Source organism: Oratosquilla oratoria, chromosome 3, assembly GCF_046742065.1.
Source record: "Oratosquilla oratoria isolate Oo_2021 chromosome 3, ASM4674206v1, whole genome shotgun sequence".
NCBI lineage: Eukaryota > Metazoa > Arthropoda > Malacostraca > Stomatopoda > Squillidae > Oratosquilla > Oratosquilla oratoria.
Window position 1 is genome coordinate 67,686,301 of NC_134779.1, and position 25,000 is coordinate 67,711,300.

The 25,000-nt window shown below is 41.5% G+C and overlaps 9 non-coding genes across 9 annotated transcripts; 4 read left to right on the forward strand and 5 right to left on the reverse strand.

Moving 5' to 3' along the window:
* Nucleotides 1–1,743: 1,743 nt before the first annotated feature.
* TRNAE-CUC (transfer RNA glutamic acid (anticodon CUC)) lies at nucleotides 1,744–1,815 on the forward strand. The gene has a single exon. It is a non-coding gene; the product is annotated as a tRNA-Glu (tRNA).
* A 103-nt stretch (nucleotides 1,816–1,918) lies between these two features.
* TRNAE-CUC (transfer RNA glutamic acid (anticodon CUC)) lies at nucleotides 1,919–1,990 on the reverse strand. Its single transcript has one exon. It is a non-coding gene; the product is annotated as a tRNA-Glu (tRNA).
* A 4,027-nt stretch (nucleotides 1,991–6,017) lies between these two features.
* Nucleotides 6,018–6,089, forward strand: TRNAE-CUC (transfer RNA glutamic acid (anticodon CUC)). The gene has a single exon. It is a non-coding gene; the product is annotated as a tRNA-Glu (tRNA).
* A 114-nt stretch (nucleotides 6,090–6,203) lies between these two features.
* On the reverse strand, nucleotides 6,204–6,275 carry TRNAE-CUC (transfer RNA glutamic acid (anticodon CUC)). The gene has a single exon. It is a non-coding gene; the product is annotated as a tRNA-Glu (tRNA).
* Nucleotides 6,276–9,143: 2,868 nt separating this feature from the next.
* On the forward strand, nucleotides 9,144–9,215 carry TRNAE-CUC (transfer RNA glutamic acid (anticodon CUC)). Its single transcript has one exon. It is a non-coding gene; the product is annotated as a tRNA-Glu (tRNA).
* Nucleotides 9,216–12,893: 3,678 nt separating this feature from the next.
* Nucleotides 12,894–12,965, forward strand: TRNAE-CUC (transfer RNA glutamic acid (anticodon CUC)). The gene has a single exon. It is a non-coding gene; the product is annotated as a tRNA-Glu (tRNA).
* A 110-nt stretch (nucleotides 12,966–13,075) lies between these two features.
* On the reverse strand, nucleotides 13,076–13,147 carry TRNAE-CUC (transfer RNA glutamic acid (anticodon CUC)). Its single transcript has one exon. It is a non-coding gene; the product is annotated as a tRNA-Glu (tRNA).
* Nucleotides 13,148–18,911: 5,764 nt separating this feature from the next.
* TRNAE-CUC (transfer RNA glutamic acid (anticodon CUC)) lies at nucleotides 18,912–18,983 on the reverse strand. Its single transcript has one exon. It is a non-coding gene; the product is annotated as a tRNA-Glu (tRNA).
* Nucleotides 18,984–21,973: 2,990 nt separating this feature from the next.
* TRNAE-CUC (transfer RNA glutamic acid (anticodon CUC)) lies at nucleotides 21,974–22,045 on the reverse strand. The gene has a single exon. It is a non-coding gene; the product is annotated as a tRNA-Glu (tRNA).
* Between the last annotated feature and the right edge of the window lie 2,955 nt (nucleotides 22,046–25,000).

Here is a 25,000-nt window from a genome sequence, read left to right on the forward strand (position 1 = left end):
TTCAAAGTCTTCCGAAGGAATCCTCAAAGTCTCCTGCACGAGTCTCAAAGTTGTCCAAAGGAGTCTTCAAAGTCTTCCGATGGAGTCCTCAAATTCTCTTAAAGGAGTTCTCTAAGTCTCCCGAAGGGGTCTTCATAGTCTTCCAAAGGAGTCCTCAAAGTCTCGAGAAAGTCTTCAAAGTCTCCCGAATGAGTCTTCGAACTCTCCCAAAGGAGTCTTCAGAGTCTCCCGCAAGAGCACTCAAAGTTTCCCGAAGGAGTCTTGAAAGTGTCCCGAAGAAATCTTCAAAGTCTCCCGAAGGAATCCTGAAAGTCCCGCGAACGAGACCTCAAAGTCTCACGAAGGAATCCTCAAAGTCTGACGAAGGAGTCCTAAAAGTCTCCCGAAAGAGTCCTTAAAGTCTTCCAAAGTAGTCTTCAAAGTCTCCCGAAGGAGTCCTAAAAGTCTCCTGAAGAAGTCATACTCTCCCGAAGGAGTTTTCAAAGTCTCCCCGAAAAAGAACTCAAATTCTCTGGAAGGAGTCCTCAAAGTCTAGTTAAGGAGTTCTCAAAGTCTTCCGAAGAAGACCTTAAATTTTCTCGAAGGAGTCCTCAAAGTCTCCTGAGGGAGTCCTCAAAGTCTCCGGAAGGAGACTTCAAAGTCTTTAAAGTCTCCCGAAAGAATCTTCAAAGTCCCTTGAAGGAGTCATTAAAGTCTCCCTAAGGCGTCCACAAAGTGTCGTGAAGGAGTCTTCAAAGTCTCCTGAGAGAGTCTTCAAAGTGTCCCGAAGGAGTCTTTAAAGTCTCCCGAAATAGTCTTCAAAGTCTCCAAAGGAATCTTCAAAGTTTCCCAAAGAAGTCTTCAAAGTCTCCAGAAGGAGTCCTCAAAGTCTCCAGATGTAATCCTCAAAGTCTCCTGAAGGAGTCCTCAAAGTCTCCCGAAGGAGTCTTCTAAGTCTTCCGAAGGAGTCTTCTAAGTCTTCCGAAAGAGTCTTCAGAACAGAGGTGGCTTAGTGAGTGGATTGAGGATCCCGGGTGGGAGTCCTCTGGTGTTACAAATAAGTGCCTTCCCTAAGGGCGTGACTTTTCTCCCATGTACCAACAGAATTTTCTCCTCCTCCACCCTTCTCCAATCAGAAAGACTGTTACAACGCCATAAGTAATACTACTTACACAAGCAATCTCAACATCGAAGCGGAATTGCTTAGTTAACATTCTGTCACCTCAGCATTAAAATATGTACTCTAGCTGTTGGTTATAAACTTTAGATGGTGCGTGAGAATGCAACTCCTTCACGGATATTGTTTTTAAAACATCTAACTCGTAAAAATGAAATTCTCTCCACCTACCCCTCTATCTACCTACTTGTCTACCTTTATCTACCAGCCTCTTACACACACACACACACACACACATATATATATATATATATATATATATATATAAACATAGCCTACGGTCTCCAGAATTCCAGCTTCAACCAACGAAAAAAATCGAACCTTCTTATGGCAACATGTGTTAGGCAAACTGTCTAAATAGTTGAAAGTTACTAAGTAAACTTTCTGTCATCGGTGATAGGTCAGTTACAAACACACAAACACGTGCTTTTTATGTAGGTAGATATAAGCGCATAAAAATTACATTGTTGCACACCAACATGACATGATTGTGATATATCCAGGGGCTTTCTTCCCCTTTTTCCTCTTATATTACTGTGTACACCTTATTAAGCGGTTACATTCATTATATCTAATTTTTGGGAACATCCCGTGTGGTCTAGTGGCTAGGATACGCGGCTCTCACCCGCGAGGCCCGGGTTCGATTCCCGGCACGGGAAGAGTTTTCTATAATTGGACCCCAGCCAAGAGAAACACGTAAATACAGAGAGCTGCGCAACTCTTGCGTCCTTGTGAGATACTATTGTGGTCTTTAACAAAACCTTCCCGTGCCGGGAATCGAACCCGGGCCTCGCGGGTGAGAGCCGCGTATCCTAGCCACTAGACCACACGGGATTATTTCACATGAGTACTTGGGGAGTAGTATGATCGTGTTTTCGAGGAGCTCCCCCCCCCCACCGCCATTTTGCACTGCTTACGGAATATAATCATTACCTACTTTACAGCACACCAACTAAATCCGTGATAAATTTGGAAGGAGGTGGGGGCTTTGTTCCCTTAACCCCATTTTAAAGGGTAGAGCCTGTCGCTCCATTCTTTGCAGCCCCCATCCTTCTTTTCATGTAAAAATGATAATAGTAATAATGATGAAAATACGAAAAAAAGAAGACGAAGAAGAATAGGAGCAGGAAGGAGAACATTGAATCGTCAGCCACTGAGTTGGGGGTGGTGATCAAATAAGCTACGGCCTAGACGGATTTTTCAGCAGATGAAAGACAATCGGCTTTTTTTTCTAGAGAAGAATTTTTTAGAAAGATGTTATCGTTCACATAATTTTAATCATAATGACAACCAGTAAAATATTAACAGCTGCTTAAGAATCTTTCTTTTAGCGAACACACAGGCAAATAAAGAATAGGAACAGGAAGGAGAACATTGAATCGTCAGCCACTGAGTTGGTGTGGGGGGGGGGTGATCAATTAAGCTACGGCCTAGACAAATCCTTTTTCAGCAGATGAAAGAAAATCGATTTTTTTTTTTCTTTTTTTTTTGTTACTAAAAGAATTTTATAGAAAGATGTTATCGTTCACATAATTTTAATCATAATGACAACCAGTAAATTATTAACAGCTGCTTAAGAATCTTTCTTTTAGCGAACACACAGACAAATAAAGAAACACACACTTATATATGCTTGCAAAAATATATACATGCAAAAATCACACTGCTGGATGCGGATGACAAGAAATAGTTCAGAAGATTTATTACAATGGCCAGTTAGTAGTAAAGATTTGTAAAAAGTCACTCAGATATCAGAGTATTTCCTCCCCTTCCCGCACATCTCCAATACCTGGGAGCTTCCCGCCTCGTTCCTTCATATGCTACTATGTAGGCTATCCCTTAGTTGACATTATTTATTATTATACTAACCTAATTAAGGAAGTCCTGTGTGGTCTAGTGGTTGGGATAAGCGGCTCTCACCTGCGAGGTCCGGGTTTGGTTCCCGACACAGGAAGAGTTTGACAATGATCGTTGTAGCCGTTATTGTGTGTGGACTTAATTCTAACAAATAATGAGCACCAAATTAGCTGCGTAATAGTGGGCGATAGTCTAGGCTTTAGCGATCATCAAGAAATAAGATTTAATATTATTTGGAAAAAAATAAAAAGTACAAATAACGTTCAAGTACCAGACTTCAGGAAAGCAAACTTTGACAATATAAAAACCTATTTGAAATTGAATACGAAAAACAATCCGGACGTTTCAAACATTCTTGATTCTCGTTGCGGGGCTGATAGTCAGAAGTGGGTCAAGGAGGATACGCATACCTTAGGTCAGGTCTGGGTCAAGGAGGGAAATACGCATACCTTAGGTCAGGTCTGGGTCACAGAGAGTAATACGCATACCTTAGGTCAGGTCGATTCGGGGCGAGGGCCCAAAAATCAGGTCAGTACTTTAGATGAAATGTATAACAATCTAACAGATCTAATTATTAATGCACAAAACACATTTATCCCCCTAAAGTCAATACGGAAAAATAGTAATACTCCCAAATGGATGACGGACAGATTGAAACATGAGATCGGAATTAAAAGAGGACCTCACGTAAAAGTAAAAAACGGGGAATCACACCTTAGATCAAGATATAACGAAATGGCAAAGCTGGTTAAAAGGAATACACGTTCAGCGAAACGTAATTATGAAATCAAGGTTGCCAGTCAAGCAAAATCCAACCCAAAGGGTTTCTTTCACCTCTATAGAACAAAAAATAAAGAAAGAATAGGACCAATTAAAAACGATGAAAATGTCATGATAGAATCGGAAGAAAAAATTAGTGAGGAGTTTAACAATTATTTTCTATCGGTGTTTACTAATGAGAGGTTAGATAAAGTACCTGACTGCGATCCGATTTTCAGAGGGGATGAAGAAAATAGCCTAACTAATATCAGCATTAGTGAAGAAGAAGTTATCAAGCAGATTGACAGACTTAAAGCTACAAAATCTCCGGGTCCGGACGAAATTTTTCCAAGAATGCTTAAAGAGTGTAAATTTGAAATCTGCGACCAGTTAACTGAAATATTCAATAAATCGGTAGACAATGGTTCTGTTCCAACTGCTTGGAGGCAGGCAAACGTTGTTCCTGTTTTTAAGAAGGGAGATAGATCGACCATATGCAACTACAGGCCAATCAGTTTGACATCGGTTATAGGAAAAATGCTTGAATCAATAATAGTAAATAGACTCAGAGAACACATTGAAGGGCATAATTTAATTCGTGATTCACAGCATGGTTTCTCCAAAGATAAGTCATGCGTGACTAATCTTCTATCCTTTTACACTAAGGTATATAAGGCGTCAGACAACAATGAATATTACGATGTTATTTACCTTGACATTAGCAAAGCGCTCGACAAAGTGCTCCACCAGAGACTACTGAATCAAATCAAAGCCCATGGCATAGGAGGAAAAGTGTTAGAATGGATTAGAGCTTGGATTAGTAACAGAAAACAGCGGGTCACCATAAATGGAATAAAATCTAGGTGGGGCAATGTTACTAGCGGGGTCCCCCAGGGCTCGGTTTTGGGTCCCTTGTTGTTCATTATGTATATAAACGACTTAGACGATGGGTTAAATAGTGATGTTAGTAAGTTTGCGGACGACACTAAAATAGGACGCCTAATTAGGTCAGGAGAAGACGCAGAGATTCTGCAGGATGATCTTAATAAACTGTTAACATGGTCGGTGAAATGGCAAATGAACTTCAATATCTCTAAGTGTAGCGTGTTAAACGTAGGGCTACACAACCCCAAAAATAGATACAACTTAGATAACACGTTTTTAGAAAAATCTGAGTGCGAGAGGGACTTGGGAGTTCTGGTGAGTCCGGACCTTAAAACCAGGAAGCAGTGCATTAGCGCCAGAAATAAAGCAAACAGAGCATTAGGCTTCATTGCTAGGACGGTAACGAATAGAAGTGCAGAGGTAATTATTAAACTCTATCTAGCGATAGTTAGACCCATCCTTGACTATGCGGTACATTTTTGGTCTCCGTCCTACAGAATGGACATAAATTCACTAGAATCAGTACAGAGAAGAATGACCAAAATGATACAAGGACTCGGAAATTTGCCTTACGAAGAGAGGCTTAGGCACCTAAACTTACACTCTCTGGAAAGACGCAGAGTGCGGGGTGATCTAATAGAAGTGTTCAAGTGGATCAAAGGCTATAACAAGGGTGATGCAAACAAGGTCATCATAATAAAACAACAGGGCAGGACTCGCAGTAATGGGTATAAACTGGACAAATTTAGATTTAAGAAGGAAATAGACAAGAGTTGGTTTACAAATAGGGTGGTCGATGAATGGAATAAACTTAGTAACCACGTAGTAAGCGCTGAAACTATCAGTTGTTTTAAAAAACGATTAGACAACTTTATGGATGGGGATGACAGGTGGTGATGGATACGGAGCTGCCTAGTGTAGGCCTTATGGTCTTTTGCAGTCTCCTTTATTTCTTATGTTCTTATGTTCTTATGTTATATATGAGACTACGGCCGCAGAAGGGGGACAGCCCTGAAATATGTCGGTTTTGAGTTAGAGCCGCCAACCTGTTGTTCAAGGGTACAAAAGTTTAGTAAAAGGGTCGGCCAGAGGAAATTTGACAATTCTGATGGTTAGAATATGACACAAAGTTGCGTGATTTGGTGCAAAGCGTGGGGCACAGGGCCTACTGGCGGTGCAGGATGCTGAGAACGTGGACCCTGATGACCCCGATCAGAGAGAAGATGACATCCTGGACTACTAGTGTTTATCATCAAACTGTCACAGTAAATTCCATCACTACTGTGACCATCAACTTTGTTCACGGATGATAGGATGGGGAATGGGTTGATAAATCCGCTATATTGACCAATGTCAGATATCCCGTGTGGTCTAGTGGCTAGGATACGCGGCTCTCACCCGCGAGGCCCGGGTTCGATTCCCGGCACGGGAAGAGTTTTCTCTAACCGGATATAAATTGGACCTCAGCCAGGAGAGACACGTGGATACAGTGAGCTGCGCAAATCTTGCATCGTTGTGGAATACTATTGTAGTCTTTGGCAAAACCTTCCCGTGCCGGGAATCGAACCCGGGCCTCGCGGGTGAGAGCCGCGTATCCTAGCCACTAGACCACACGGGACTATTTCAGACTACTATTTGGGAAGTCGTAAAATTGTGTTTTCGAGGAGCCCCCCTCCCCCCCCCCCGCGCCCTTTTGCACTGCTTACGGAATATAATCATTACCTATTTTCCATCACACCAATTACATAATTCCGTGTTAAATCTAGAAGGAGGTTGGGGCTTTGCTCCCCCATTTTGAGAGGTAGAGCCTGTCGCTCCATTCTTTGCAGCCCCCATCCTTTTCACATAAAAATAATTGGCAATAATGATAAAAACAAGAAAAAAGAAGACGAAGAAGAACAGGAGGAGGAGGAGGAAGAAGAAGAGGGAGAACATTGAATCGTCAGCCAACGAGTTTGGTGTGTGTGTGTGTGTGTGTGTGTGTGTGTGTGTGTGTGTGTGTGTGTGTGTGTGTGTGTGTGTGTGTGTGTGTGTGTGCGTGTGTGTGTGTGCGTGCGTGCGTGTGTGCGTGCGTGCGTGTGTGTGTGTGTGTGTGTGTGTGTGTGTGTGTGTGTGTGTGTGTGTGTGTGTGTGTGTGTGTGTGTGTGTGTGTGTGTGTGTGTGTGTGTGCGAGTGTGTGTGTGTGTGTGTGTGTGTGTGTGTGTGTGTGTGTGTGTGTGTGTGTGTGTGCGTGTGTGTGTGTGTGTGTGTGTGTATGTGTGTGTGGGGGGAATGATGATGATGGTGAATTAAGCTATAATGCACCGATATAAATTCTACGGTCTAGACAGATCATTCTTTAACAGATGAAAGACAATCGACCCTGCTTATAGTAGTTTTTTTTTTTCTTACAAGAAGAACTTTATGGAAAGATGTCATCGCTCACATTATTTAAACTATAATGACAACCAGTAAAATATTAACAGCCGTTTAACAATCTTTTAGCGAATACATAGACAAATAAAAAAACACATACACTTATATATACTTGCAAAAATATACCCATGCAAAAACCACACTGCTGGATGCGGATGACAAGAAATAGTTCAGAAGATTTATTACAATGGCCAGTTTTTAGTAGAGATTTGTGAAAAGTCACTCAGATATCAGAGTATTTCTTCCCCTACCAGCACATCTTCAATACCAGGGAGCTTCCCGCCTCGTTCCTTCATATGCTACTATGTAGCCTATCCCTTAGTTGACATTATTTGTTATTATATTAACCTAATTAAGGAAGTCCCGTGTAGTCTAGTGGCTAGGATATGCGGCTCTCACCTGCGAGGTTCGGGATTGGTTTCCGACACAGGAAGGGTCTGACAATGATCGTTGTAGCTGTTATTGTGTGCGGCTTACATAGAGGCTACGGCCTTGGAAGGGGGACAACCCTCAGATTTGTCAGTTTTAGTTAGAGGCGCTAACCTGTCATTCAAGGGTGTAAAAGTCTTGTAGAGGAAATTCGACAATTTTGATGATTAGAATAAGGCACAAACTTGCCTGATTTGGTGCAGAGCGTGGGGTACAGGGGCTACTGGCGGTGCAGGATGCTTGGGGCGTGGACCCTGATGACCCCGATCAGAGAGAAGATGATATCCTGAACTACTAACGATTGCTATCAAAGTGTCACAGTAAATTCCATCACTACTGTGACCACCAACTTTGTTCATGGATGATAGGATGGAAAGTGGGTTAATAAAACCGCTAAGGGCATTGTCAGAAAATAAAGGATTGTTCCAGACAATGAACATAACCGTCTCAAGACATAATAAAGGATGAGAGTCGACCATAACACATAAAAAACATAAAATAATATAACATATTACCTAAAAATTTCGGAATAGTTGTGAATAAAATGCAGTCGTAACCAAAACTAAAATCAATACTTTGATTACAAACCACATGGTATGACAAAACTACCCTATACCTTTCTTTGGTGTATAATAGTTATACATTTAGACAGTTTTCCTTATAGTAATCAGAGATCATTCTTAAGCGCGATTATCTCAAAATTAGATGCGTGTGGGTTGTCCCCCTTCCGCGGCCGTAGCCACATATGGGGCAGAGGTTCTAAGGATGGGTTCCTTGAAAAAGGGGTGATGTTTCCTCAGTTTATTTTCAGGTACTGGAGAATATGTACAAAGGGGAAAGATCTTCCCTGGTGAGATAAAGGAGAGCGTCTCCCTACCTCTACTGCAAGGTCCCTGACCTAGGCAGTCTTATCTATGATGGGCATAGCTGCCGTTTATAAAAAGGAAAAGCGCTTAAGTAAGCACATTGGGTATAGGTTGCTACACGGAAAATGTGTTAGTTATAGTATATATATTATACGGGTGTTAGTTGCATTGTATGGGGTTTAGTTATATTATTGGTAGATGTGACTAGACTTGGTATATATGTTGAAGTTACGATAATGTAATTGGGGTAGATATAAGAAAGGGGTTAATGAGCTTGTCTGGTGACATTAGGTATTTCCGTGGTGGATGGTGACGCTTTTGTCTTACATTGCATTTCTTGAGTCATGTTTTGAGATTGGGGATTTTGTGAGGTTCTTCAAGGTTTTGCTAAAGACGAGCACCATCTTGCATGTGTGTGAATCACGTGCATGATTAGTGAGGGTTAGTGAGGGTTACACTGTTTCTTACAAAGACACAAGAACTAAGTGGGCTCACTGCATCCACAGTTTCCTTCGACTCAGATTAAATAATCTTAGTATTATCATTTTTATATGAACAGAAGGATATGGGCTGCAAAGAATGGAGCGACAGGCTCTACCCCTCAAAATGGAGTTAAGAGAGCAAAGACCTCACCTTCTTCCAAATTTATCACGGATTCAGTTGGTGTGATGCAAAATAGGTAATGATTATATTCCGTAAGCAGTGCAAAAGGGCGGAAAGGGGGGGGATCCTCGCAAGCACAATATTCCGACTCCCCAAGCAATCTTGTGAAATAATCCCGTGTGGTCTAGTGGCTAGGATACGCGGCTCTCACCCGCGAGGCCCGGGTTCGATTCCCGGCACGGGAAGATTTTGCCAAAGACAACAATAGTATAACAACGCTGCAAGCGTTGCGCAGCTCATTGTATCCACGTGACTCTCCCGGCTGGGGTCCAATTTACATTCGGTTAGAGAAAACTCTTCCCGTGCCGGGAATCGAACCCGGGCCACACGGGATGTCTACAAGTTTGTATTATAATAAAAACTATTGCTTACTAAGGTGTACACAGTAGTATAAGAGGGAACGAGGAAGAAAGTCCCCTAGAAATATGACAATCATCCCATGTTGGTGTCAAACAATGAAATTTTTGTACGCGTATATCTACATACATAAAAAAACACGTGTTTGAGTGTTTATTAGTCTGTGGGTTTGCAAAAATGATAATAATATAGAAATAATCTTAAGCGACGGTTGATATTACATTGATTGGCTTAATAATTGTAACTGATATGTCACCGACGACAGAAAGTTTATTTGGTAACTTTCAACTGTCTAGACAGTTCGCTTAACACGTGTTGCCATAAGAAGGTTCGATTTTCTTTCGTTTGTTGAATTTGGGTTTCTAGACACCGTAGACTACACACACACACACACACACACACACGCGCGCGCGCGCGCATACACACATACACATATGTATATTATATATATATATATATATACATATATATATATATATGCATATATATATCTACATATATATATATATATATATATATATATATATATGATTACTATTACCATTATCATTATTGTTATTGTTATTATTACCATCATCATTAGTATTTATTATCATCATTTTTATTATTTTCATCATCATTATAATTTCATTTGCTATATAATGATAATATACATACATACATATACCAAAGGCTTTTTGCCCCCTTTCACGGGGGTAGCCAAAAAGAAAAGGCATAGAAACCACTCCCACTCATTCCATCCCTTACATTTTTCACTCCCCTCCATCCTCCCTCCCTCTCATCGTGGCACCTCCTGGATGACAAGTCATCCCTGCATCCTGTCCACTGCCCTGGGTCAGAAGCAGTGCCGCAAGATACAGCACGTCCACAGCAAGGCCGCTTCATTAATTCAGCGACCCCCCCTCTCCGTTTCCTCATGCAGAAAAGGAGAAGACGGCGAGAAATCCCTTCGGGCTGCGTCAAATTATATCTCATACATGCTTCCTCACCCCCCATCCCCCACCCACTCCCCCTTATGCATCACAGCGTCATCCATACACAACTCTTCTCCATTCACCCCTATCTTCTGTCCTCTCCCATCCTTCCTCAACAGACATTCCTCTCTTTTGTAATGCCCCTTATACCCATCCATCCATCTCATCCTAGGACGCCCCCTCATATTCAGTCCTTCCACCTCTGCCTTCCACACCTCTTTTACTAATATTTCTTCACTCATTCTTTCCATGTGTCCAAACCCACCTGAGGGCCCACCGAACATCAAACGCGCTGGTGGTTCATGCGGAGATATACGGATATTTACGTAACTGGGACGGAGTGGAAATATTAAAAACAAGGGTTAGACAAGAAAAAAACGAAAAATAGTAGAGGCAGCTTTTATAGCATCCCAGCCCCGCTGTAACCAGTGTGATGGTTTTATTAATCTGTCCAAAACGTCCGGCTGGATGGTCCTACAGGAGTTGAAGGGTACGAGAGGAAGGGAGGGGATGGGTTAAGGAAGGAACGCGGATGATGTAAGGTATAAAACGGTTGATTTCCAGATCATGTTTGTACACTCTGAAGAAGCTCTGTTAAGAGCGAAATGTCAGTAAATTAAATTTCAACGATTCTCGGTGTTTATCTCACCACCCTGCCACTCATATATAAATATATATATATATATATATATATATATATTATATATATATATATATATTATATATATATATATATATGTATGTATATATATATGTATATATATAGATGTATATATAGATGTATATATATATGAATATATATATATGTATAGGTATTATATACATATATATATATATATATATATATATATATATATATGTGGGGGGGGGGGGGGAAAGTAAGGGAGAGAGACTGGAAGAAGTAAATCATTTTAGATACTTGGGTGCGAGTGTGGCAGTAAAGGGAGGAGTGGGGGTGGAGGTAGAATGTAGGTTGAGAGAAGCGAGTAAATGCCTTGGTGGATTAAAAAGTGTAATGAGAAATAGACATCAGGGAATGGATGCTAAGAGGAGGTTATAGGAAGGAGTGATTGTGCCGACAACACTGTACGGGGCAGAAACATGGAACATAAGAGAGGAAGAGAGAGGGAGCTTGAATGTGTTTCAGATGAAATGTCGGAGAAGTATGATAGGGGTTACTAGGTTAGATAGAGTGAGAAATGAGGAGGTGAGGAGGAGAACAGGGGTGGAAAGGGAGTTGGGAGATAGGGTTAATGAAAGAGTATTAGGATGGTTTGGACACATGGAAAGAATGAGTGAAGAAATATTAGTAAAAGAGGTGTGGAAGGCAGAGGTGGAAGGACTGAATATGAGGGGGCGTCCTAGGATGAGATGGATGGATGGGTATAAGGGGCATTACAAAAGAGAGGAATGTCTGTTGAGGAAGGACGGAAGAGGACAGAAGATAGGGGTGAATGGAGAATGGTTGTGTATGGATGACGTTGTGATGCATGCGGGGACTTGGTGGGGGATGGGGAATGAGGGAGCATGTATGAGAAATAATTTGACGCAGCACGAAGGGATTTCTCCCCGTCTTTTCCTTTTCTGCATGGGGGGACGGAGAGGGGAGTCGCCAAATTGATGAAGCGGCCTTGCTGTGGACGTGCTGTATCTTGCGGCACTGCTTCTGACCCAGGGCAGTGGACAGGATGCAGGGATGACTTGTCATCCAGGAGGTGCCAAGATGAGAGGGAGGGAGGATGGAGGGGAGTGAAAAATGTAAGGGATGGAATGGGTGGGAGTGGTTTCTATGCCTTTTCTTTTTGGCTACCCCCGTGAAAGGGGGCAAAAAGCCTTTGGTATATGTATGTATGTATATTATCATTATATAGCAAATGAAATTATAATGATGATGAAAATAATAAAAATGATGATAATAAATACTAATGATAATAGTAATAATAACAATAACAATAATGATAATGGTAATAGTAATCATGTGTGTGTGTGTGTGTGTGTGTGTGTGTGTGTGTGTGTGTGTGTGTGTGTGTGTGTGTGTGTGTGTGTGTGTGTGTGTGTGTGTGTGTGTGTGTGTGTGTGTGTGTGTGTGTGTGTGTGTGTGTGTGTGTGTGTGTGTGTGTGTGTGTGTGTGTGTGTGTGTGTGTGTGTGTGTGTGTGTGTGTAGTCTACGGTGTCTAGAAACCCAAATTCAAAAACGAAAGAAAATTTAACCTTCTTATGGCAACACGTGTTAAGTAAACTTTCTGTTGTCGGTGACATATTAGTTACAATTATTAAGCCAATCAATGTAATATCAACCGTCGTTTAAGGTTATTTCTGTATTATTATCATTTTTGCAAACCCATAGACGAGTAAACACTCAAACAGGTGTTTTTTTATGTAGGTTGATATACGCGTACAAAAATGACATTGTTCGACACCAACATGAGATGATTGTCATATTTCTAGGGGACTTTCTTCCTCGTTCCCTCTTATACTACTGTGTACACCTTAGTAAGGAATTGTTTTTATTATATTGCACACTTATATCTATCCCGTGTGGTCTAGTGGCTAGGATACGCGGCTCTCACCCGCGAGGCCCGGGTTCGATTCCCGGCACGGGAAGAGTTTTCTCTAACCGAATGTAAATTGGACCCCAGCCGGGAGAGTCACGTGGATACAATGAGCTGCGCAACGCTTGCAGCGTTTATACTATTGTGGTCTTTGGCAAAACCTTCCCGTGCCGGGAATCGAACCCGGGCCTCGCGGGTGAGAGCCGCGTATCCTAGCCACTAGACCACACGGGATTATTTCACAAGATTGCTTGGGGAGTCGGAATATTGTGCTTGCGAGGATCCCCCCCCCCTTCCGCCCTTTTGCACTGCTTACGGAATATAATCATTACCTATTTTGCATCACACCAACTAAATCCGTGATAAATTTGGAAGAAGGTGAGGTCTTTGCTCTCTTAACTTCATTTTAAGGGGTAAAGCCTGTCGCTCCATTCTTTGCAGCCCATATTCATCTTTTCGTATAAAAATTATAATAGTGATAATGATGAAAACAAGAAAAAAGATGACGAAGAAGGCGAAGAAGAATAGGAGGAGGAGTTTGGGGTTAGGGGGGCATGATGATGTTGATAAATTAAGCTATAACATAGCAATAAAAGTCTATGGTTTAAACAAACCTATTTTCAGCAGATAAAAGAAGATTAACCCTTCTTATGGCAGCTCTATCAATATTATTATTCTTTTGTTGTTGTTGTTGTTGTTGTTGTTGTTGTTGTTGCTTTACAAGAAGAACTTTATGGAGAGATGTCACATCGCTAACATAATTTCGTTTAAAAATATTTGGTGTTTTAGCAAATACACAGACAAATAAAGAGACACACACACTTATATTTACTTGCAAAAATATATCCATGCAAAAATCACACTGCTGGATGCGGATAACAAAAAATAGTTCAGAAGATTTATTAGAATGGCCAGTTATTGGTAAAGATTTGTGAAAAGTCACTCAGATATCAGAGTATTTCCTCCCTTACCCGCACATCTGCAATACCATGGAACTTCCCGCCTCGTTCCTATATATGCTAATATGTTGCCTATCCCTTACTTAACATTATTTCTTATTACATTAACCTAATTAATGAAGTCTCGTGTGGTCTATTGGCTAGAGTAAGCGGCTCTCACCTGCGAGGTCCGGGTTCGGTTCCCGACACGGATAGGGTTGGAAAATGATCACTGTAGCCGTTGTTGTGCGTGGCTTACTTATAAGACTACGGTCGCAGAAGGGGGACAACCCTCAAATTTGTCGGTTTTGAGTTAGAGGAGTCAACCTTTTGTTCGAGGGTGTAAAAGTCTTGTGAAAGGGTCGGCCAGAGGAAATTCGACAATTCTTATGGTTAGAATAAGGCACAAATTTGTATGATTTGGTGCGAAGCGTGGGGCACATGGGGCTGCTGGCGTTGCAGGATGCTGGAGATGTGGACCCTGATGACCCCGATCACCAACATTGTTCATGTATGATAGGATGGGGAATGGGTTGGTAAATTCGCTAAGGGCATTGACAGGAACATAAAGGATTGTCCCTGACAATAAACTTAACTGTCTCAAGACAGTATAAAGGATGAGTCAACCATAACACATAAAAATTAAAAAATTGAATAACATACTATCTCTTATACCATAAAACCTAAAAAAGAAAAAAAAAAAGTTACGTAGTAGGTGTGAATAAAATGCGACCGTAACTAAAAACACATGGCATGACAGAACTACCCTATACCTTTCTTTTGATGTACAATAGTTATACATTTAGCCCGGTGTTGTTGTTGTTGTTTTTTTTTTGTTTTTTTTAGTAATCAGCGATCAATTTTAAGCGCGACTATCTCCAAAGCAGGCGCGTGTGGGTTGTCCCCCTTCCGCGGCCGTAGCCTCATATGGGGCAGAGGTTCTAAGGATGGGTTCCTTGAAACGGGGGCAATGTTTCTTCAGTTTATTTTCAGGTACTTGAGAATATGTACAAAGGGAAAAGATCTCCCCTTGTGAGATAAGGAAGAGCGTCTCCCTACCTCTATTGCAAGGTCCCTGACCTAGGTAGTCTTATCTATGACGGGCATAGCTGCCGTTAAAAAAAGAAGGAAAATTGCTTAAGTAAGCATATTGGGTGTAAGTTGCTATATGGGAAATGTGTTAGTTATGGAATATATATTATACGAGTGTTAGCTGTATTGTATAGGGTTTAGTTATAATACTGGTGGATGTGGCTAGACATGGCGTATTTCTTAAAGTTACGATAATGTAATTGGGGTAGGTATAAGAAAGGGGTCAATGGGCTTGTCTGGCGATATTAGGTATTTCCGTATTGGGTGGTGACGTTATTGCCTTACATTGCATTCCTTGAGTCGTGTTTTGAGATTTGGGAATTTGTGAGGTCTGCAAGGTCTTATTAAAGACGAGTACCATCTCGCATGTGTGTGAATCACGTGCATAGTTAGTGATGGTTAGTGAGGGTTACAATGTTTCTTATAAAGACACAAGAACTAAGTGGACTTATTGCATCCACAGTTTCCTTCGGCTCGGGTTCAGTAATCATCTTGTTAATGAAAACCTTCCCGGGCCTCGCGGGTGAGAGCCACGTATCCTAGCCACTAGACCACACGGGAGTGAACTCACCTCTATGGTATGATAAAAAATGTAATGGCGCAACTCTTCCTCTCACCAAAATATACTTGTTTAGATAACTACCGATGAATTGCCACAATGCATTTTGCGAACACTGAGAAGTCATGTGTGGTCTAGTGGCTAGTAGACACGGCTCTCTCCCGCGAGGCCTGGGTTTGGTACCCGGCGCGGGAATGTTTTTAACCAAGACCATATTTTACAGTTACGCAAGAGTCATGTGGACTGACTATCCATGTCTCTCCTCTGACTCGAGTCCAGTCATTATCCGATAAGTGGAGACCTTCCCGTGCCGGCAAATGGGCAGTAATTGGAGTCGTTGTCAGGAAAAGCCCGTTCTGGCTTTGACTGTCAAGTTTCCGTGGATACACTTGGTCTAAATAGAAAATAGGTATGATGATATCATGAAGGTGATTCTTCAGACCCGATTGAACATTGTCAACTGAGGACTGTGGCTGTTGGAGTTGAATACATGTGGCACATGTGTTTTTGTTTGTACTGTAATGAAACAAAATTAATGGGTCGTTCTTGTGTTCATAGCGCCTCTCTCTCTCTCTCTCTCTCTCTCTCTCTCTCTCTCTCTCTCTCTCTCTCTCTCTCTCTCTCTCTCTCTTTTTTCTCTCTCTCTCTCTCTCTTCTCTCTCTCTCTCTCTCTCTCTCTCTCTCTCTCTCTCTCTCTCTCTCTCTCTCTCTCTCTCTCTCTCTCTCTCTCTCTCTCTCTCTCTCTCTCTCTCTCTCTCTCTCTCTCTCTCTCTCTCTCTCTCTTTCTTTCTTTTTTTCTCTGACAGTTTCTCCAAAATAACTGATATGACAGCTTTTAAAAGATATATTATAAATCAGGCTGTCCGCAGCACCTATATGGTACTCATCTTTGTTTTTGTTTTTAATTATGTCATTTATTCTGGCCCTTGTGCCATATAGAATTCTTAACCCTGCCTTGGTGAGCAACAGTCCGATTTCATTCTCGTGTTTAGAGTTGGGGACGGACAAAAAGCCCTCGCTGTCATCTTTTGTCTCACATATTTGGCCTTCTCTGGTTCTTTTTGTTATTTTTAAAGCCTTTCATTTTAGTCTATGTAAGAGTCCTTGTGGGTGACATAGTTTCCTATATATGTAAAAATGTAGTCAATCTCACCTTGGAGAAATTCCTCACAGCACACCTAGTATGCTCTCAAAAAGAAACATATTACCAACCCGCTTTTTATTCTTGGATGGTGAGCAGAGTAGTAGTGGATAATGTCGTTTTTTAGTTGTCTCTTTTCTGTATATTGAGAAACCAGTCTTATTCCCTTTTCTCCATAATGCCGCGTCTAGGAAGACCATTTTGTCATTCTCCTATTGTTCCATAGTGAACTGTATGTCTTTTTCTATCCCAATGAGCATGTTTGATTTATCATTGGTTGCGGTATGTGGATGATGTAGTTTTTATCGCCCCCAGGGAGACGGATCTCAGTGATAAAGGAGATAGAAAAGGACATACAGTTCAATAAGGAACAAGAGGTCCTTGATATCGTAAATGGTAGACGACCCAATGATGTATGCTTCCATTAGTATTTTTCTATTTTTGCCTTTCTCCAATCTTTTGTATATGTTAACCTTTTCCTTAAGTAAAAACACTACACGTTTCTTCCTCTCAACTTTGGGCATGATGAAATAGAGTTGGCTTAAGACATTGACAGATTGGAAAAAATACAACGGCGAGCCAAAGTTGATTCCAAATATAAAAAATAAATCATACGAAATTCGACTAAAACATATGAATCTGTTTTCCCTAAAAAAAAAAACGTAGACTCAGAGGTGGCTTCATACAGGTATTTAAAATTCTGAAGGGGATTGATAACATCAAAAGTACATTTTTTTTTACACTGAATGAGAATTCGACAAGAAATAATGGTCTCAAACTGTCAGGAAATAGATTTGATTTGGAAGTGGGTAGAAACAACATCGCCAACCATGTAGTTAATGAATGGAATAAACTTCCTACAGAGCCAGTGCAATATAGTTCAGTTCGAAGCTTTAAAATTCGTTCAGATAATCATCTAAGCAAGATGGTGTAATGACTGCCATTTATTTCATATCATTTGATTATTTGTTTGTTATTATTTTTCTGTTTATTTATTATTTGCTTAATTTTCATTTATTATTATTTATCTGTGAATTATTATTCACAATTTACCTGTCTGTTTATCATTCAACTATACCTATTTATTTATTATTCTATTTATTATTATTTATATTATTATAAATTTTTTTTTATCTTTTTATCATTATTATCTTTTTATTCGCATCCGACCTAGTTATTGACCAAAAGGTCTCCTGTCGGCATTCTCCGCCTTTGTAATCCTTTGTAATCCTTTTTAACATGTGCACGGAGGTGGTTAACACATGCCAGGAGAAGTGAATTGGACTGACAAGCCCTGGTGGCGGCGGGGGCAACTACAATCGCGCGAATAATTTTAAACACACGCGGATATTTTAAATTTATTTATTTTTTACATACGTCTATCTTTCTCACAATGTTTCGATTTTCGTGAAAAATACGCCAGTTATTTGAAGGTGCCGTATAATAGAAGGCTGGATACGAAGGCTTTTCCTGTATATATATATATATATATATATATATATATATATATATATAGAGAGAGAGAGAGAGAGAGAGAGAGAGAGAGAGAGAGAGAGAGAGAGAGAGAGAGAGAGAGAGAGAGAGAGAGAGAGAGAGAGAGAGAGAGAAAGAGAGAGAGAGAGAGAGAGAGAGAGAGAGAGAGAGAGAGAGAGAGAGAGAGAGAGAGTCAGTCTACAGTCTCCAGAAACCTATATTCAACAAAAGAAAGACGAAAGAAAATCAAACCTTCTTCTGGCAACATGTGTTAGGCAAACTGTCTAGAAAGTTGAAAGTTAACAATTAAACTTTCTGTCATCGGTGATATATCAGTTACAATTATAAGGCCAATCAATGTAATATCAACAATCGCTTAAGATTATTTCTATGTTATTATTATTTTTGCAAACCCACAGAGAGTTATTTGAAGTTACTTTTTATGTAGGTAGATATACGCGTACAAAAAAGACATTGTTCGACACCAACATGAGATGATTGTCATATATCTAGGGGACTTTCTTCCCCGTTCCCTCTTATACTACTGTGTACACCTTATCAACCAGTTCCTTTCGTTATATTCGACTTTTCGTTTTAAACGCCCTGTGCGGACATGCCGTGTGATCTAGTGGCTAGGATACGCGGCTCTCACCCGCGAGGCCGGGGTTCGATTCCCGGCACGGGAAGACTTTTCTTCAACCGAATGTAAATTGGACCCCAGCCAGGAGAGACACGTGGATACAGTGAGCTGCGCAACTCTTACGTCGTTGTGATACCGTGGTTTTCGGCAAAACTTTCCCGTGCCGGGAATCGAACCCGGGCCTCGCGGGTGAGAGCCGCGTATCCTAGCCACTAGACCACACGGGATTTATGGAAACTAGCGTCTGGGAAGCCGTAACCTTGTGTTTTCGAGAAGCTCCCTACCCCCCTCCACCACCTTTTTTTTCTCTGCTTCTGGAATATAATCATTAGCTATTTTGCATCACACCAACTAAATCCGTGATCAATTTCGATGGAGGTGTGGGCTTTGCCCCCTAAACCCCATTTTGAGGGTAAAAGCCTGTCGTCCCATTCCTTGCAGCCCATATCCTTCTTTTCATATGAAAATTATAATAATGACAATGATAAAAAAAGACGAAAAAGAAGAATAGGAGGAGGAGGAGAAGGAAGAAGGAGAACATTAAATCGTCAGCCACCGAGAGAGGAGGGGGGATGATGAATTAAGCTATAATATATCGATATAAAGCCTACGGTCTAGACAAACCCAATTTCAGCAGATGAAAGAAGATCGATCCTTCTTATGGCACGTTTTTAAAGAACTCTATGGAAAGATGTCATCGTTCACATACTCGTAATTTCAATCACAATGACAACCAGCAAAATATTAACAGCCGTTTAAGAATCTTCGGTGTTTTTAGCGAACACACAGACAAATAAAGAAAAACACACAATCACTTGCAAAAATATATTCATGCAAAAATCACACTGCTGGATACGGATAACAAAAAATACTTCAGAAGATTTACTAGAATGACCAGTTATTGGTAAAGACTGGTGAAAAATCACTCAGATATCAGAGTACTTCTTCCCCTACCAGCACATCTTCAATACCAGGGACCTTCCCGCTTTGCTCCTTCATATGCTATGTAGCCTATCCCTTAATTAACATTAGTTTTTATGATACAGGAGCTCCAAAAAAGATGTAACTACTTTGATCGGCTATAATAAATCTGTTGGGGCGCGCACGGACTTTTCCTTTTCAGGTTACATAGTCAACTAGGTTGGATTTGTTAACATGTCTTTGTTTTTCTTGTTTTCCAGATTGTATGCAAAATGTACGCGCTAGAGCAGAAGTTGAAAATCGTCCAACTCTGGTATGAAACCAAGTCACCCGTAGAAGTCCGCCGTCGGTTCAACACACACCAGGGTCACAAATCTAAGTCTGAGTGTGCAGCACTTACAAATTTGAAAATACAGAGGATTGTGCAGCATTTTGAAAAGGAGAAAACCCTGGATCACGTCCACAAGGGAAGAAGTGGCCGGCGACCGATCATCACTCCTGAGAGAGGGAGTAATTCCGTGAGTCGGTGGTTAGCAGTCCGAAGAAATCTTACCGAATCCGCGCTCAAGAGCTGGCTCTCTCTCCAACTACACTTTTGAGAGTTATGAGGAAGGACCTGAAGCTGTTCCCATTTAGAATTTCAACTCACCATGTGCTGCAGCAACAGGACAAAGAGAAGAGAATCAAGATGTGCGACTGGCTGAATGAAAAGCTCGAGCAAACTCCCAACTGGCTCAATCACATTTGGTTTAGTGATGAAGCACACTTTCATCTTAATGGGGCTGTTAATAACCACAACAATGTGTTTTGGGGAGAAGAGAAGCCAGAAGAAATCAGTGAGAACCGCCTCAAAGGTCCGAAGGTCACTGCATTTGTGGCGTTCAATGCAAAGCACGGTCTGCTGGGACCTTACTGGTTCGAGGAAAATGGGCGCACCGTTACCATCAACAGTGAACGTTATATCACCATTCTTGATCAGTTTCACGGTGACCTGACTCAGAAGCTAACCCAAGGACAGTTAAGGCTTGCTTGGTTCATGCAGGATGGTGCAAGACCTCATACAGCCCACGCATCATTGGATCATCTCAGGGGACTCTTCCGGAATCGTCTCATCAGCCTCAACACAGATCATGAGTGGGCCCCCCACAGCCCTGACTTAAATCCACTTGATTTCTGGTTCTGGGGAGCAGCAAAGGAGAAGGTCTATGCCAACAGACCTCAAACACAGGCTGATCTAAAGCAGAATGTGGCAGCTTATATAGCTGAAGCTTCCGCTGAAACATGGAAAAGAGTTGGCCAGAATTTCTGCGTCCGCGTGAAAGCATGTTTCAACAGAAATGGGGGCTCATATCGAGCATGTGGACTACCAGAAGTTTGTTTGACTTTCAGACATAATCCAACCTTATTGACTTTATGTATCTCGCGTATTAAATTTTATTATTCAAAGTCTGTCTGAATAAAGACCAATCAAACTAGTTACATCTTTTTTGGAGCTCCGTGTATTAACCTAATTAAGGAAGTCCCGTGTGGTCTAGTGACTAGGATAAGCGGCTCTCACCCGCGAGGTCCGGGTTTGGTTCCCGGCACGGGAAGGGTTTGGCAATTACCGTTGTAGCCGTTATTATGTGTGGCTTACATATGGGACAGAGGTTCTGAGGATGAGTTTCTTGAAACGGGGGTGATGTTTATTTTCAGGTACTGGAGAATATGTACAAAGAGGAAAGATCTCCCCTGGTGTGATAAGGGAGAGCGTCTCCCTACCTCTATTGCTAGATCCCTAACCCAGGCAGTCTTATCTATGACGAACACAGCCGTCGTTTATAAAAAGGAAAAGTGGTTAGGTAAGTACATTGGCTGTAGGTTGCTATATGGTAAATGTGCTAGTTATGGAATATACATTATACGAGTGTTATTTACATTCTATGGGGTTTAGTTATTTTATCAATGGATGTGACAAGACATGGCATATATGATGAAGTTACGATAATGTAATTAAGGTAGGTATAAAAAAGGGGTCAATGAAATTGTCTGGTGACATTAGGTATTTCCGTGGTGGGTGGTGACGTTGTTGTCTTACATTGCATTCCTTGAGTCGTGTTTTGAGATTGGAGAATTTGTGAGGTCTGCAAGATAGGAGGTTTTGCTAAAGACGATTACCATCTCGCATGTGTGTGGATCACGTGCATGGTTAGTGAGGGTTACACTGTTTCTTACAAAGACACAAGAACTATGTAGACTTACTGCATCCACAGTTTCCTTCGGCTCGGGTTCCATAATTTCCTTGCTAATGAAAATCTTCCCGTGCCGGGAATCGAACCCGGGCCTCGCGGGTGAGAGCCGCGTATCCTAGCCACTAGACCACACGGGAGGCATTTCAATGCATGTAATCTAGTTGAAAATTTAATGGTGCAACTCTTCCTCTCACCAAAATATATTTATTTAGATAAATACCATTGAATTCTCACAATGCATTTTGCACACACTGAGAAGTTACGTGTAGTCTAGTGGCTAGGAGGCACGGCTATCACCCGCGAGGCCTGGGTTCGGTACCCGGTGCGAGAATGTTTTTAGCCAATACCATATTTTACAGTTACGCAAGAGTCACGTGGACTGACTGTATCCATGCCTCTCCTTTGACTCGGGCCCAATCATTATCCAGTGAATAGAGACCTCCCCGTGCCGAGAAATGGGCACGGGACTCTAACGGGACTCTCGTGTGGTCTAGTGGCTAGGATACATGGCTCTCACCCGTGAGGCCCGGGTTCGTTTCCGGCACTGAAAGATTTTCAGTAAGTGGAATGATAGATAGGTTCACTAACTGAGGTGTGAGAGGCCGTGGTTTGGGTCCTGGAAAGAGCTAGGCACTTTGGCGAATTCTCCACCCAGGACTGCAATTGTGCATAACAGAGGTGTCGAAGCCCATTGTCCTGTGTCAATGCTAGATGAGTCGATTTCAGACTACAAGCCAGCACACAAAAATCCATATATACTATCGCCATGAGTTATAACTAGTAGAGAGGCTGGTGGTGTTGCGTACATCTGGCAACTGTGTGTTCACTAACCTTGTAGTGAAACAGCGATAATGGGTCGGAACAAAGGACATTATAATGACCAGTTTACAATTTTCGCTATACCCTGCAGTTTTAAAAGATAGGAGAAGTAACTACATCCCCTTCACACTCCCCCTCCCCCCTCCTCATGCGGACACATCGTCTGGTATCTTATTATCAGTCCCAATTATGTATCTAACTCACAATGCGGGTTTTCCTGTGTGGTTTAGTGGCTGTGATACGCGATTCTCACCCGCGAGGCCTGGGTTCGATACCCAGCACGAGAAGGTTTTTCACTTACTGGACGTTGGAAAATACATATTTTCTATTGAAAACCCAAACCTAACTAAAGAAATTAAAAAATAGATAAATTATTACAATTTTATTTCATTTATTTGTTTATTCATTTATCTATTTACTTTATACATTTTTCCATTTATATATCTACCTATTCTATCAATTCTATTCATTCTACTTTAGTGGATGTGTTGCGTCTTGCTGCATTCCTTCTGACCCAGGCACTGGGCAGGAGATAGGGATGGATGGGAGTGGACTTTGGTGAAGGGTGGGTGCATACCTTTGTTAGCTAATCCTTTATATGGGGGAAGAAGCCCTTTAGTATATAGGTAGATAGGATTTCTCTTTCTGTTGTTGAACTTCACATAACCCGATACGGTTATCTAAATTCAAGAAGACAAAATCAGTGAATCGTATACTAAAAAGGTCACCTCAGAAGATGAATACAACGGCTAGTCTGAGATATATAATATAATAACATTTTTATATACGAGCAATGGGCTGCGCCAGATCCCGCTACGTGGGGGCTCGTCCCTTCGGACGAGATCGCTTCGCTCACAGCCAATCGGTCGTCTCCGTTCCCGTCACATCACCGCTATCGGCCAATCAGTCGTCTACGTTGCTATCACGTCACCACTCTCGACCAATCAGTTGTCTCCGTTGCCATGATGTCACCAATCTCTTAGCCAATTAGGGGCGGGAAGGGACTTGTCCCCTTGAGGGATTTCCGGTTTCCGGTCCCATTTAGGCAGGAATTCTTTGATTTGTATATATATGTGTGTACATATATGTATATATATGTGTATATATATACATATATATATATATGTACATATGTGTATATATATACATATATATATATATATATGTGTGTGTGTGTGTGTGTGTGTGTGTGTGTGTGTGTGTGTGTGTGTGTGTGTGGTGTGTGTGTGTGTGTGTGTGTGTGTGTGTGTGTGTGTGTGTGTGTGTGTGTGTGCGGGTGTGTGTGTGTGTGTGTGTGTGTGTGTGTGTGTGTGTGTGTGTGTGTGTGTGTGTGTGTGTGTGTGTGTGTGTGTGTGTGTGTGCGGGTGTGTGTGTGTGTGTGTGTGTGTGTGTGTGTGTGTGTGTGTGTGTGTGTGTGTGTGTGTGTGTGTGTGTGTGTGTGTGTGTGTGTGTGTGTGTGTGTGTGTGTGTGTGTGTGTGTGTGTGTGTGTGTGTGTGTGTGTGTGTGTGTGTGTGTGTGTGTGTGTGTGTGTGTGTGTTATCGGAAAATTTCAAAACACTGGACTCAGAGTGTTTAAAATTCTGTTACTCTGAGTCCAGTGTTTTGAAATTTTCCGATAACATGGCTCCTGGACTCCAGCTCTTTACGAACATGTACATATATATGTATATATATATATATATATATATATATATATATATATGTATATATATACATATATATATAAATATACAATATGTATGTATGTATGTATGTATGTATGTATGTATGTATGTATGTATGTATGTATGTATGTATGTATGTATGTATGTATGTATGTATGTATGTATGTATGTATGTATGTATGTATGTATGTATGTATGTATGTATGTACATGTCGTCGTCGGCGGTGCATCGTAGTCAGAAGATTCCACGTTTTCTCTTATCTATGGTGTCTGAGAGGGCTGTGCTGTCCAATTCTGGTGTAGAGCTTTCTAGGGCATAACGCTTCCTCCTATTTATGATGTCTGAGGTGGCTGTGTAGTCCAATTCTGGCGTAGAGCTTTCTGGAGCATGACGGGCACTGGATGAACGGGGGAGGATGAGGGACGGCGAGACGAAGCCTTCCAAGCTGACGATTTTCCTCGTCTCTCTCCTTTCGCATGGTCTCGAACCTCTCCGTTCCAGCCCGAATTGTGTTGCGCCAGATTGAGCAGTCACTGGAGATCGCTTCCCCGGTATCTGGCTCAATTGTGGTAGACCTCAGGGTGGCCTTCAGCTGGTCTTTGTACTT